Here is a 5,747-nt window from a genome sequence, read left to right as displayed (position 1 = left end):
TTCTCTGTTCTTTTTCTTTCCTTTCTTTGGGGGGTGGGCTTTGTTTTGTTTTCTTTGTTTGTTTGTTTGTTTGAGACAGGGTTTCTATGTATAACAGCTGGCTATCCTGGACTTTCTTTGTAGACCAGGCTGGCCTCAAACTCAGAGATACACCTGCCTCTGTTTCTCTCAAGTGCTGGGATTAAAGGTGTGTACCACTACATCTGGCTCTCCTTCCTTTCTTCCTTCTTTGTTTCCTTCCTTCTTCCTCCTCTTCTGAGAAAAGTCTCTCTCCTCTCTCGATACCTATACACACATATATACATACATACACACACAAACAAACTGGCCTCAATTTTGTAGTTTCCCTTGGTGGAGGTGGTTGCCGTTTGGCAGGGATCTTATGTAGTCCAGCATGACCTCAAACTCACTGGTCCAAGTTGACTTTGAACTTCTCATCCCCCTGCATCTACCTCCCAAGCACTGGGACCCTGTAGGCCTGTACCAGCACTACTAGTGTCCTTTTATCTGGGAAGGATTTTCAATGTCTGAAGGTTTTATGCCAAATCGAAATAATATATATTGTGTTTCACTTAGGGTCTGACCCTGACCCAGTATAAGTTCTTAAAACATGGTTCATATTTACTCACTGTAGCTCAGTTGGTAGAGTGCTTGCCTAGCATGAGTAACACCCAGCTTCAGTCTCCCAGCACCACATGAAGTTAGTCATGGTGGTGCATGCCTGTAATCCCAGTACTCAGGACGTGGAGGCACGAGGATCAGAAATTGAAGGCCATCTTGGCTACATAACCGGTTCAAGGCCAGCCTGGAATAAACAGACTCTTATCTACAAAAAGGGAGGAGCCTCAATTAAAAAAAAACACAAAACAAAACATCATTATTATTACAACTAGGTCATGACATGGAGAAAATTGTCAGTCAGGATCTTGAGGAAAATGAGCAATCTGAACCAGGCTTTCACGAGGACCAATGCCTGCCTAAGCAACTTGACATAACACCTTTCCTTCTGTGACGTAAGGAAAGCCAGCCACTATGGTGGTGGCAGAGAGGGTTTATTGGCTGTGCCTTACATGAAATAGAGCTGAAGGTTTGGATTGGCAACTAGAGTGTCGAGTCCATTATATCTGCCTGTAACCCTTATGGCCACCATATAATTAAGGAGAGAACTAACCAGTAGCAAATTCTATGTATGGGGTGGGTGTTTGTTTTTGTTTTTAGAAGCTGTTTTAATTTTTTGTATATGAGTGTTTTGACTGCACATGCGTTCCTAGAGAGTTCAGAGTGCAGAAGTGGACGGACATTGGATCCCCTGAAACTGGAGTTACAGACAGCTGTGAGCTGCCCTGTGAGTTCTGGGACTGAAACCCGGATCCTCTGCAAGAGCAGCCAGTGTTCTTAACTGCTGAGCCTGTTCACCAGCCTTTTTCTTCTCTTCTCCTCCTCCTGCTCCTTTTTCTTCTTCCTTGAGAGTCTCACAGTCTGTTTCATTGGAAAATAAACTAGAGGTGAGCAGGTGGTTACAACAGTTGAGGGAGAGAGGTCTGGGGTTAGATGTTCAGAGCTACTCTCAGCAATATTCTGAATTGAAACCGCTTTAAAAAGAAAAACAAAAGTAGGATTGCTTGCCTGTCAGCTCCAACACTTTATGTTTTTCTTTCCCCAACCCCCACCTTTTGTTTTTTGAGACAGGGTTTCTCTATGTAGCCTTAGCTGTCCTGGGCTCGCTTTGTAGACGAGGCTGGCCTCCAACTCACAGAGATCCGCCTGCTTCTGCCTCCAAACTGCTGGGATTACAGGCGCACCCAGCTGCTTTATGCTTTTCTAATCCTCCCTTTTTCATCTAGCTGAATATTTTAGGTGTCTTAGTAAACTTCACCCAGACACAAGCCTTTGGAAATTTGGGAATTCCCTTCTCCAAAGCTTGCTCCAAAGTTTTGCTAGCAGCTTTTCTGTAGCTACGAATCAATCAGCTCTCAGATGTTTGGCTCTGCTTAAGGAATGAAATCACTGTCCTCTCCCAAATTAACAGGAACATTAGATTTTTTTTTTAAGGATAATTAAATCTCTGTAAGCATCATGAACTAAAATCAATGTAAATACCAGAGCTGCCGGGCAATGGGAAGGGACAGTATCACTCATCCTGATATTTATGTATGTCAGATGGGGAAAATCTTTTGCTTTATACAGCTGTGCTTATGTACATACAGGCAAGGATGCACTGGACAAGCAGCTTTCATACATGAAAGGTGAAAGAGATGTGAAAGATACAGGCCACACCTGCAGGCAGTTAGGACACCAGGTTTCTTTTCTCATGGGGCCTGGTATGCAATGGTTGCAGACAGCAGCCTAACACTGATCTGAGTAGCCCTCAGGGACCTTGGAGACTGTTTGGGTTTTTGTTGTTGTTGTTTGGTTTTTGTTTTGTTTTTGTGTGTGTGTATAATCATATCTCTAATCACAATGCCACCCCTAATTTAGGTTCTAGACTGGTATTCAGGGTGTCTTTGGGGAAGCTCTCAGGTACAGTGGCTAGGCCAGGTCATCATGCTTATTTATACCAAGCTGCAGAATAAGGACCATATAATTGAAACCTGTAAGTATGAGGTTGGCCTGGGACATATAATGCAATTTATTAGATTTATTCATTTTATATTATGAACGAATGTTTTGCCTGTGTGTGTGTATTGTGTGTGCATCCTCTGCTTGCATGGTGCCTGCAGAGGTCAGAAGAGGTGTTGGGTTTTCTGGAACTGAAATTACACATGTTTGTGAACCACCATGTGGGTGCTAAAAACTGAACCCAGGGCCTGTGCAAACCACTGAGCTATCTTTCCAGCTCCTATGAGACTCTGATGTGTGTGTGTGTGTGTGTGTGTGTGTGTGTGAGAGTGAGAGTGAGTGAGAAGAGAGAGAGAGGTGATAAGGTATTATTTGTGGTAAATCACTTGTCTAGAATGCATGAGGTTCTGGAGGGAAAAAAAAAAAGGAAAAAAAAGGAGGAGCAAGCTATGGAGGATGAAAAGCCTAAAGCACAAGAGTTGGAGTTAGGAGTTAGCCATGACCATGGAGGATGGGAGAACTGGGATGAGATTTCCTTACTAAAGAGGAAAAGCAGGTCTGGGGAGACAGCTCAGATAGGAAAAAGAGCTTGTGACACAAATATGAGGGCCTGAGTTTGGATCACATATAAAAATCCAGGCACAGACTGCACACCTATCACCTCATTTCTGTAGAGGCAGAGACAGGAAGAGCCTTGAAGCTTGCTCCTTAACCAGCCTAGTGAAATTGCTGTCTTCAGACTTAGAGACCCTGTCTCAAAAAAGGAGGTGGGAAACACCTGAAAAAGGCATTGGCTGCATGTGGCGGCACATGCTTTTAATTCCAGCACCCTTAGGGGCAGGTGGAGGGAGCTCTTTGAGGTCCAGCCTGGTCTACAGTTATAGGCCAACTAGAGCTACACAGAGAAACCCTGTCTTGAAAAATAAGAAAGAAAAAAAGAAAGGAAAGAAGAAAGAAAGAGGGCATTCAGCATTAATCTCTGGCCTTCATACAGTCATACACACACACATACACACAAATAAATAAACGGATAAAGCTTTAACGAGCAATTTCATTTATAAATAGTTGATAAAGAGGCTCATCTCTGTTTTTTTTTTTTTTTTTTTAGACAGGGTTTCTCTGTGTAGCCCTGGCTGTCCTAGAACTCACTCTGTAAACCAGGCTGGCCTCAAAAGCAGAGATCTGCCTGCCTCTTTTTGTTTTTGTTTTGTTGTTTTGGTTTTTGGTTTTTTGAGACAGGGTTTCTCTGTGTAACTGCCCTGGTTTTCCTGGACCTTGCTTTGTGGACCAGGCTGGCCTCTAATCCACACAGATCTGCCCTCTGTCTCTGGAGTGCTGGGATTAAAGGCACGCACCACTACTGCCCAGCCTGTTTCTTATTGGGAAGCAGACATATTCTATTAGTGGATCAGGACAACTCGGAATGAGAGTTTGTTTTGTTGGAATTATTTATTTATTTATTTATTTATTTATTTATTTATTTATTATTAGTGTATGAATGCATGCGCCATGGCTGCCTACCTCTCCCTTTTTAAAAATGTAAATGTTGAATACTGAAATGTGTTTCTGAGGTTGCAGACCCTCTCTCAGTTGGGGTGATTGGATACTGTTTGCTTGGCAGAACACTAGAGACATGAGAACTCTCTCGGCTTTCTACATATGTTCACACAGTTGACCTATTGACAGCATGACAGCAAATAGCCCTGTTTGTCTAGTAAACACGTGTCCTTAGGACTGGAGCTGGTTTAAGTTCATCAAGTCCGTCTAATATAAGATCTGTATTCTGAAGCCAGCACAATGGCTCTTGAAATAATGGTGCTTTCCCTCAAACTTGATAACCTGAGTTTGATCCCTACCATGGTAAGAGGGAACCAAGTCACCCAAATTTTTTTGACCTTTCTACACATGCTGTGTTGCTTGTTTACACACACATTTTTTTTTAACCCTCAAAGAACTGCATTCTGCCCAGCAGAAATGGACCCCAATAGCCATAAGGTCAACCCTCTCCTTGGGACCCTCCAGCAGCTGAAGGAGAAGCTATGTGACCTCAAGTATCTGTGTCCAGGAGGCAAGGAGAGAACCTAAACCAAGGGGAATGTAGACAATGTGGGCTTGGCGACTGGAGAATGTTGGGAATGAGCCACAGTCCAGAGTTCAGATCTGCAAGCTTGGCTTGGCCCCTCCCTGACACCCTCCATGAAAGATGAAGCCAGGAGACTCCCTGAGAGAGAGGGGCTCTTTGCTTTGGGAATTGTGATTCCTGCTTCTGAATCATACTTCTTTTCTGGGCCCATGTGTCTTATTATAGCTAGAAAGATTTCATCCAGTCTGGCACAGACCACAGAGAAGTAAATACACTGTCAAAATACTCGCTATACTTAGGGTCCAATAGGACAGTCTGCGCAGCAGCTGTTTTTATTATCAAGCCACATGTTTTTAGCAAGGCATTTTGTTTGTAGCTTTGTTTCTCTGGAACAGAGGGTGGAACCCCTGGCCGTGGGTTTGGTGGGCAAGTACTCTACCACTGATTTATAACCCCAAATCTCTTTTTACTTTTTTTTTTTTTTTTTTAAGATTTATTTATTATTTATACAGTGTTCTGGCTGCATGTGAACCAGCACACCAGGAGAGGGCACCAGATCTCACTATAGATGGTTCTGAGCCACCATGCAGTTGCTGGGATTTGACCTCAGGACCTTTGGAAGAACAGCCAGTGCTCTTAACCTCCGAGCTATCTCTCCAGCCCTTTACTTTTTATTTTTAAGGCAGCAGCTTTTTAATTTGCCTAGGTTGGCCCGGAACCTGCTCTGCAGTCCAAGCCAATCTTGAACTTGAGATCCTCCTGCTTCAGCCTCACAAATAGCTAAGATAACAGAACTGTAACCCAGGCTCAGCTTATAGCAAAGTATTTGTGACAATACTCCTTCCTATCCAGTGCTCTTCAAAAGTAATTTCCCTCCAAAGTGGGGTCTGTTTGTTTGTTTGTTTGTTTGGTGGCTTTTTGAGACAGGGTTTTTCTGTGTGGCCCTGGCTGCCTTGGAACTCACTCTGTAGACCAAGCTGGCTTTGAACTGAAGAGATCCTCCTGCCTCTGCCTCCTGAGTTCTGGGATTAAAGATGTGTGCCACCACCACCTGGTCAAAGTTGACTGTGGTTTTTTGGTTTTTCTTTCTTTCTTTTTTTTTTTT

The 5,747-nt window shown here is 43.4% G+C and overlaps 1 pseudogene; it reads left to right on the top strand.

Annotated features, from left to right (window-relative positions):
• The first annotated feature begins 2,277 nt into the window (after positions 1–2,277).
• Positions 2,278–2,389, top strand: LOC132655537 (small nucleolar RNA SNORA70; annotated as a pseudogene).
• Positions 2,390–5,747: the final 3,358 nt, after the last annotated feature.

This window comes from Meriones unguiculatus, chromosome 7, assembly GCF_030254825.1.
Source record: "Meriones unguiculatus strain TT.TT164.6M chromosome 7, Bangor_MerUng_6.1, whole genome shotgun sequence".
Classification (NCBI taxonomy): domain Eukaryota; kingdom Metazoa; phylum Chordata; class Mammalia; order Rodentia; family Muridae; genus Meriones; species Meriones unguiculatus.
Note: the sequence above shows the minus strand (reverse complement) of the source record. Positions and strands in the feature narration are given on the sequence as shown.